Here is a 10,182-nt window from a genome sequence, read left to right on the forward strand (position 1 = left end):
TAAGCCAAAAATAATGAGGCCTATCAAAAGGCAAGAAAAAACATATTCCAAAGACAAAACAATTTTCAGAATCAAAATCAAGTAACACACAGATAGTGAAACTAACAGAAAGAGGATTTAAAATAATATTAATATGCCAAAATCTCCGGTGTAAAAAGTAGAAAGTATATAAGATCAAATATAAATCACTTCAGCAGACATATGGAAACTATAAAAGTTATATAAATGGAAATGTCAGAATTTTTTTTTAAAACAGAGAAACAGAAATAAAGAATGCCTTTAAAAGCTTATCAGAAGACTACACAGTTGAGGAAACTGTCAGTGAACTTGGAGACAGGTTAATAGAAATTTTATAAAATAAAATGCAAAGGTAAAAAGAAGTGAAAAAAAATCAGTAGCGAACCCAAGAGCTGTGGGAAAATATCAACAGTTTAACAAATTAGATTCCTAGCTGGAGAAAAGGGAGAGAATAAAGCATAAGAAATAAATGGCAATAAAAGAAAGGGCTCAGAAAATGCAAATTAATGGTAGGCACCAAACCACAGAAGCTCAGAAAAATCAAGGAGGATAAGTACAAAACAAACAAACACTGCCCCAGGGCATGTTTATACTTTAAACTTCTGCAAATTAAAGACCAAAAGAAAATCTTGAAGAGAAGCTGAGGGTTGAGCATTACCAGCATAATTATTATTTACAGAGGAAGAAAGATAAGAATTATAAGAGACAGTTTTTCAGAAAACCACTCTCTCAAGCAAAATTTGAGAGAATCGATTATCAACAGACATGTTCCATAAGAAGGAATTTCTTCAGGAAGAAGAAATATAAAATAGGAATATAAGAGTTTCTGGAAGATTGGAGTGCTTGGTGACAAAGATATCATACAAGGGACTTTTTAAGGAACTGAGAGGTACTGAGGTGATGCATATACGATCATTCACATGTCGACTGCCATTCAGCTGTACCTCACAGAGGACATTACTCTCTGAAAGTTTTTAAAAATCAACCAGAATGTTGGGATTTTGACTAGATATGGAAGTCTAAAGACAAAATGATGTCCATAAATAGTGCACTCTACATGGTAAATTCTGACACTGTTTTACAGTGCTGAACAAACAAGTAAATACAGTATAGTGTATGAAAGTTCATTTTTTTGTTGTCGGATAAAGAAGTTAGAAGGAACGAGGAGGAAGAAGATAATAGAAGGAACCCTGTAGAAGTGGATTAGAGTCAGATATATCAATATGAACTCATCGTTGTCTTAATACATAAAAAAACAGGGGGATACAAAAATAACGTGTAGACATGTGTGGGTTAATGTACATACTTGTATTTCTAGCTTCCTTGCTGAGGAGGCCTAGAAGAAGTGACACCCCAGTAACAATGAAAACTCCTAGAGCCCAGCTATTGTTATTCTAATACCATTCTGTGATTAAAGCAAAGAGAAATGCTGATTCTAAGTCTAGGGCAGGGGAAAAACTAGATGTGCTGGAGCGTCTTGTAAGTGCAAGAAAGTACGTAGATGCTTAAAAAAAAAAAGGCAAGTGAGGAAGCTAGGTCAAAAGGACACAACAGTCAATTTGAAAGAGCTCCCAATGGCCAAAGTTGTAAGAATTAGAGCAACAGATTAAATGATGATAGTATTAAATTATAACCTAAAAGCATAAAGTAAATATTCATGACTCCATACAGATATAAATAAATGAGGGAGAGGGGACAACTCTTCCTTACAGGAGAATTACATATATTGATTTTGGAACAAGAAAAACAGAAAATCACTATTGGAAGACCATCATAATAACAGCTGCAGCCAAGATCCACTAATAAATACTAAAATTGGTGGGCAAAACTTTAAGTAGAAAAATGATAGCTGGGTAGCATCAAAGTATCTTTCATAAATAATGTACTACAGATTGTGGTGGTTTTAATACACTTCCACAAATCCTCTGATATTCTCCTCTTCATAGTGGGCCTTAATCCACCTGCCTTGAGTGTGGATGGAAATAGGAACTCACTTCTAAGGAATAGGGTTTGGAAAGGGAGAAAATACCCTAACTTTACAATGGAGAAATCAGGAAGACACCACGTCAAACAAGTGATTATGTTTAACATAACCAAAATAAGTTATGCTGATATCATGCACCTGGAAGGACATAAGAGAAAGATGTCTCACCTTTGTGGCATGCCTCTTTTAGAGCCCCTGCCTAATCACAAAAAAACATCAGGCAACCTCAAATTGAGACATTCTTCAAATTGCTTCTCAAAAGTATCTCCATGAAAAACATGAAAAATTTTTGGTTCTCTCTTTCCAGACCTGACTGATAAGGAGACACCATCATGGGAGTCAACATCCGTAACAACCACCGAAAGTTTCAGTGCCAGGACATCTACCTGAGACTGTTGGTCAAGTTGTACAGGTCTCTTGCCCAATAAACCAACTCCACATTTAGACAACTTGTGTTGAAGTGGTTTTTCATGAGTTGCAGCAACCAGCTGCCTCAGCCCCAATCCTGGCTGATCCGGAAGATGAAGCTGCCTGGCTGGGAAAACAAAACAGCTGTTGTTGGAGGTACTATAACCAAAGATGTTCATGCCCAGGAGGTGCCCAGACTGAAAGTGTGCACACTGCACATGAGCAGTCATGCCTAGAGCTGCATCCTCAAAGTTGGGGCAAGAGCCTCACCTTCATTCAGTTGGCCTGGAGTCCCTAAGGGCTGTGGTACCATCTTGCTCTCTGGTCCAGGCAAGTGTTGACAGGTATACAGGCATTTCAGCAAGGCCCCAGGAACCCTGCACAGCCACAACAAACTCTGTTTGCAATCCAAGGGCCAGAAGTTCCAGTGCCACCAGAGGCTGCAGATCCAGCCAGTACTAAAACTAACCCCAGAACCTGCCTTGTTATTAAAAAGATCTTGGATGTTGGGAAAAAAAAAAGTGAAAAAATTTTTTAATTTTTTTTATGTATTTGAAAGAGAGAGAGAGCACACCAGTAGGGGGAGGAGCAGAGGGAGAGGGACACACAGACTCCCTATGGAGCAGGGGAGCCTAATGAGGGGCTCCATCCCAGGACCCCCAAGTGAGATCATGACCTGAGCTGAAGTCAGATGCTTAACATATTGAGCTACCCAGCTGCCCCTGAAAAAAAAGAAAAATTTTTGAAAAAAGAAAATGTTTTGCTGAGGTTGCTAGAATATCATTACATACTTCCCATTGACAGCAAGTTCTGATAACAAATCCTAATTCTTTGGTATCTTGATATGAAAAAAGTGAGGGCCTACACAGCTGAAGCATTCATAAGGAGCACAGTACAAAGTCTAGTTAATGAATTCACGGTCTGAATGTGTGAAAATAGGGAGAGTAGGCAAATATTTTTTTCCTTATATAGGTATTTCTTTTGTAATAACTAAAAATTAAATTAAGTGGCTAAATGTTCCACTCTTCACCAATGCATAAAATTTGGATTTGGAGTTAGAGAATATGAAAGAACTTGGTATTGATTTTTTTTTAATTATAGCAGAGTTCCCTACTTTCAGATTAATCATATGGGAGTTTATTTAAAAAGTCATAAAATTGGACCTGAAGAGCAAATTTGACAGTAATATTTAAAATAGGCTTAAGAAATTTGTCATATAATTATGAAGCTTCATGATAATGTATTAACCAATAATTCCATACACAAAGTAAGCCTATAAAATTAAGCCTGTTATTGGCCTGTCTATAAGAGTTTGATTGAAAAAAAAACCAAACTCTTTATAAAATAAACAATGGTGTTAAGAATTGTGGTGCTTGTAAAAGAAACATGGTTAGTCATCATTAAATATTAAAGTTAGTAATACATGTTAGAAAAAAATAAAGCAGTTCTGAAATAAAAGCACTAATAAAATCATTCAAATTAACGATTTGCTATGTATCTTGTTTTTCAAAACTATTTCAGAAAGTAAGTGTTGGGGATGCCTGGATGGCTCAGTTGGTTAAGAATCTGCCTTTGGCTCAGGTCATGACCCCAGCATCCTGGGATCAAGTCCCACATCAGGCTCCTCAAGGAGCCTGCTTCTCTCTCTGCCTGCTCTGCCTGCTGCTCTCCCTGCTTGTGCTCATTCTCTCTCTCACTCGCTCTCCCTCTCTCTGACAAATAAATAAATAAATCTTTAAAAAAAAAGTAAATGTTGGATGATGGAATAGAAATGCTTTCCTTATTTCTCTTGTTAAATATAGCTGAAATACCTGGACATTGTATATAAAACACATATAAACAGATTCTGAAAAGTAGAGAAAATAAGGGACTTTCCAGAATCTGTTTATATGTGTTTTATATACAATGTCCAGGTATTTTTTTTCTTTCATACTTCTCATACTGAGTTCAGAGAAGCCAGCAATGTGGAAACACCAACAGGCACAGATAAAAAGGCCCATGGAAGCTTACTCTCTCTAGTCAAAGGACAAGGAATGGGGCACCCTCAAAAGGCAGAAAACTTTTAGACAATAACCGCTCTGCTCTGGACAAACACCAGAGAAAAGCTACATCTCCACCCACTCACACCACCAAAGGCCAAGTGGGGGGAGCTTAAATTCCATTCTTGCTCAGCTGCAATTAGGTGCCCCAAGTTTCTGCTGCGATGGTTTCAGAGAAGCCTGAGTGAAAGTCTGTGAGTTTCATCCCTGCATATCTCCTTCTTTCAAAATCAATAGAGGCCACATGGGGAGCTTGAAATTCAGTTCAGCCCAGTGACAAAAAAGCACCTCTCCCTCTTCTTTCTGCAGTGGTATCAGAAAAAGTTCAGTGGGGACATGCACTACCAAACTCACCAACCAAAGAGAAGGTTCCTCTATTTTCTGCATCCTCAATGTCAACAGAGGTCAAATGGAAAACCTGGACTTACACACATCTTCCAGTAATTAGGTGGTGCTCCTTTCCCTTCTCTGGAGTAGAAACACAGTACCTGCTGAAACATAAGTTTTAAATAATACAAAAGTCTCATAGAATAATAATAATAATAATATTTCAATTGAAAATCATTCTCAAAAAGACTGTGTACAAAAAGTAACAGATATCAACACCAAGATGACACAAATGTTAGAAATATCTGACAAAGATTTTAATCATAAATCACAGCTAACATAAAAAATGCTTCAGGGGCACCTGGGTGGCTCAGTCAGTTAAGTGTCTGCCTTCAGCTCAGGTCATGATCCCAGGGTCCTGGGATCCAGCCCCACATCAGGCTTCCTGCTCAGGGGAGAGTTTGCTTCTCCTTCTCCCTCTTCCTGACTTGTTCTCTCTCTCTCTCACTCTCGCTCTCACTCTTGCTCTCAAATAAATAAATAAAAATCTTTATTAGAAAAATGTTTCAATGAGTAACCATGCTGAATAAATGAAAAAAAAAAAATAGTCCTCACAAAGAAAAAGAAAGTCTCACCTAAAATTATGAAAGATATAAAGCAAAAACAAATTATAGACATGAAAAATATAATGACAAGAAGAATAAACTTCCATAGATCGACTCAAGAGCAGAATAAAAAGAATGGAGAAACCATAAGTGAGCTTGAAGATAAAACCAAATCAATGACCCAATCAGCACAGAGAAAATAGACTGAAGGGGAAAAAAAAGAAGAAGAAGAAGAAGAGAGCCTTGGGGAATTGTGAGACTAAAAATAAAATACCTTACACTTATGCCTTCAGAATCCCAGGAAAGAAGAAAGTGGTGGGGTTGAAAAACTATTTGAAGAAAAATGGTTGGAGATTTCCCAAATTGGTCAAAAATCCTAAACTTTTTGCTCATAAATTAAAGATGATCAAACCACAAGCATAGCAAACACAAAGAAATCCATGCTAAGACACATCATAGTCAAATATCTAAAAACTAAGGGAGAAGATGAAATCTTGAAAGCAACCAGAGAAAACAGTGCCTTAACAAGTGAAAAACAATTTGATGACAATGGGTTTCTCATTTGAAACTATGGAAATAACAAGAAAATGGCACAGATTTCTTTCAAATGCTGCAAAAAAAAAAAAAAAAAAAGACTATCATCCTAGAATTCTTTATCTAATGAGAACAAACTTCGTGAATAAAGAGGTAATGGAGACATTCTCATACAAAGGAAAAGTAAGAGATTTTGTCACCAATAGATTTGTTCTAAAAAGATAACTAAAGGAATTTTTCTGAACAGAAAGGAAGCAATGAAAAAGAAACCTTGGAATGTAAAGAAGGAAGAAAGTCCCAATGTAAAAAGCAAAAATATGTGTAAATACAGAAGAATTTTCTCTCCCTGAGTTTTTGAAATTATGTTCAACAGTTAAGCAAAAGCTTATAACAATCTCCTTGGTTTTCAATATATGTGGATAAATATATAAGACAATTATAAATGGTGAAAGGAAAAAGAATATAAAGGGAGGTAAGATTTCTACACTTCACTCAAACTGGTAAGATGTTGATACCGGTAGAGGGTGATAAGGTAGGAATATATAATGTACTCAAAGCAACCACGAAAGTATCTAAAACAAACACACTAAAAAGCACTATATATAAATTAAAGTAATTTTTTAAAATAATAAAGATACGTTCAAATAAATGAGAAGAAAGCCTGGAAAAGAGACAGAGAAATGACAAAACAGAGAAAATAAACAGAAAACAAAAAACAAAATATGTAGGAATTAAACTACACAATCCTAAATAATAAATAAGTAAAAAAATTAAAATAAAATTTATAAAATTCATTGAGACAGATAAAAATAAAAAACCAACATACTAAAACTTGTGGAATGCAATGAAAGCAGTATTAAGTGGGAAAATTATACAATAAAGTCTTAATTTTAAAAACAACAAAGATCTCAGATCAACAACCTAATTTAACACCTCAGGAAACTACAAGAATAAGAAAAAGCTAAACACAAAGCCAGCAGAATGAAGGAAATAATAGAGATGAGATCAGAGATAAAGTAAGAAACAGAAAAACAATAGGAAAAAAAAGAAAACAAGAATTAATTATTTGAAAACATTAACAAAATTGATACACCTTTATCTAGAATGTTCAAGGAAAAAGAGAAAAGCAAAAAATAAAAAAGAATTGGAAGAGGTTAAATTATAAAAAGTTTTTCAGGGAAAAAAAAGACTATGAACAATTGTATGCCAATTACATGGATAATTTATGTGAAATGAACACATTTTTGAAATGCACAACCTACCAAGACTGAATTATGATGAAATAAAAATTCTGAATAAACTTATAGCTAGTAAAGAGATTGAATAAGTATCAAAAATCAAAGAAAAAAAACAAGATTAAATGGCTTCCCTGGTGAATTCTACCAAACATTAATGGAAAAAAATAGAGAGCCCAAAAATAGCCCTCTGCAGCACACTCAAATATCTTTTTCAAAAGCAATTTAATGGAGGAAGTTTAATCTTTTCAACAAATGGTGCTGGTGTAATTGGATATAAATATGTTAAAAAAAAAAAAGAAAGGAAACTTGATATAAACTTCACAAAAGAAAAAAAACAAATTAAAATTGTTTATAGATTTATACATAAATGTAAAACAATAGCACTTTTAGAAGATAGCAGGAGAAAAATCCATGGTATTTATGGCTTGGTGAAGAGTTCTTAGGTATGACAACAAAAACAAAGTACATAAAGCAAAACAATAAACCAAAATTCATGCAATTAAAATATTTGTTCTGCAGAAGACTCTGTTAAAGAGATGAAAAGACAAATTAGACTGGGAGAAGATATTTTGAAATCACAAATTAAATTTGACAAAGGACTACTTTTTAGAATGTATAAAGAACTCTCAAAACTCAAGCATAAAATAACAATCCAAATGGAATACTGTCAAACAATATGCATATTTCACTATTCAGTGTATATCTTGTATTTATAGCACATTTCAGTTGTGATTAGCCATATTTCAAGTGTTCAAAAGCATTTTGCTCAGTTGCTACCACATTGTACAAAGCAGATTTAGATCCTCCATAAACATAGCCACCTTCCCTTGGCAAACATTTTATTTATGTTTCTCCACAATAACTGATATCGAACATTTTTTCATATGTCTGTTAGCCATTTGTATGTCTTCATTGGAAAAGTGTCTGTTCATATCTTCTGCCCATTTTTTGATTTGATTATTTGTTTCCCATGTATTGAGTTTGAGAAGTTATTTATAGATCTTGGATACCAGTCTTTTATCTGTAGTGTCATTTGCAAAATCTTCTCCCATTCCGTGGGCTGCCTCTTAGTTTTGTTGACTGTTTCCTTAGCTGTGCAGAAGCTTTTTATCTTGATGAAGTCCCACAAGTTCATTTTTTCTTTTGTTTCTCCTGCCTTTGAAGATGTGTCATGAAAAAATTTGCTGTGGCCGATGTCAAGAGGTTGCAGCCTATGTTCTTCTCTAGGATTTTGATGGATTCCTGTCTCACATCGAGGTCTTTCATCCTTTTGGAGTTTATCTTTGTGTATGGTGTGAGAGAGTGGTCAAGTTTCATTCTTTTGCATATAGCTATCCAATTTTCCCAGCACTATTTATTGAAGAGACTGTCTTTTTTCCATTGGATGTTTTTCCTGCTTGTCGAAGACTAGTTGCCCAAAGAGCCGAGGGTCCATTTCTGGGTTCTCTATTCTGTTCCATTGGTCTATGTGTCTTTTTTTGTTGCAGTACCATGCTGTCTTTGTGATCACAGCTTTGTAGTATAGCTTGAAATCTGGCAACGTGATGCCCCAGCTTTGTTTTTCCTTTTCAACAATTCCTTGACGATTTGGGGCCTTTCAACATTCGCAAATCAATCAGTATGATAAATCATATCAACAAGAAAGGAGTCAAGAACCATATGATCCTCTCAATTGATGCAGAAAAAGCATTTGACAAAATACAGCATCCTTTCCTGATTAAAACCCTTCAGAGTGTAGAGATATAGGGTACATTCCTCAATTTCATAAAAACCATCTATGAAAAGCCTACAGCAAATATCATTCTCAATGGAGAAAAGCTGAGAGCCTTTCCCTTAAGATCAGGAACATGACAAGGATGCCTACTCTCACCATTATCATTCAACATAGTACTAGAAGTCCTTTTAACAGCAATCAGACAACAAAAAGGGATAAAAGTATCCAAATTGGCAAAGAAGAAGTCAAACTGTCTCTCTTCGCAGATGACATGATACTCTATATGGGAAACCCAAGAGACTCCACCCCCAAATTACTAGAACTTATAGAGCAATTCAGTAATGTGGCGGGATACAAAATCAATGCTCAGAAATCAGCTGCATTTCTATACACGAACAATGAGACTGAAGAAAGAGAAATTAGGGAATCCATTCCATTTACAATAGCACCAAAAATGATATGTTATCTCGTAATTGACCAAAGAGGTAAAGGATCTATATTCTAGAAACTACAAATCACTCTTGAAAGACATTGAAGAAGACACAAAAAGATGGAATAATATTCCATGCTCATGGATCGGAAGAATAAACATAGTTAAAATGTCTATGCTACCCAGAGCAATCTACACTTTCAATGCCATCCCGATCAAAATACCAATGACATTTTTCAAAGAACTGGAACAAACAGCCCTTAAATTTGTGTGGAACCACATGGTGTCTCTTGCACAGGCCCTCTCCAAGGCCTCTAGAGGGCTAGCAATGTGCGTGCACACTCAAATCTCTGAATGTTTTGCAGATCTTTTTACTTCAATTGTCTCAGACAGCTGTCTTTTTGTACTCTCTTCTCCTCTCTCATACTTCCTCCTCTCTCAAATGTGAAATGATGTTGGAAAGGCCAAGGGCTTTTGGGGGACAGGGGGAAGCAGAGTTTGGGCTTAGTAGGATATATTTATGTTATTCACAGTCAACTCCACGTATAGGCTCTGGGTGGATTCTGTAACTAGTGAGCATGAAATACATAAATATCCATGTTTCATGCATCTCAAGTGTAAATAATAAAAGAGAAATTGCAATCAACCATGCTAGAAGAAAAACTGAATTGTCTTTCTGTCCCTTTTAGATAAAACAATAGTGCAAAGTCATGGTCATATTAAAAAACAGCAAAAGAATATGCAGTGAAAAATTATAGGATGATATAGAGGTATATCAGGTTATTAATAAACAGGTTATTTTTCTGCACTTTTTAAAAAAGATTTTGTTTATTTATTTGACAGAGAGAAAGATAGCCAGAAAGAGAGGGAACACAAGCAGGGGGA

The 10,182-nt window shown here is 35.3% G+C and overlaps 1 pseudogene; it reads left to right on the forward strand.

Annotated features, from left to right (window-relative positions):
• The first annotated feature begins 2,334 nt into the window (after window positions 1-2,334).
• Window positions 2,335-4,476, forward strand: LOC113268140 (ribosomal protein L18-like; annotated as a pseudogene).
• Window positions 4,477-10,182: the final 5,706 nt, after the last annotated feature.

The sequence above is a fragment of the Ursus arctos genome, unplaced genomic scaffold, assembly GCF_023065955.2.
Source record: "Ursus arctos isolate Adak ecotype North America unplaced genomic scaffold, UrsArc2.0 scaffold_6, whole genome shotgun sequence".
Taxonomy (NCBI): Eukaryota; Metazoa; Chordata; class Mammalia; order Carnivora; family Ursidae; genus Ursus; species Ursus arctos.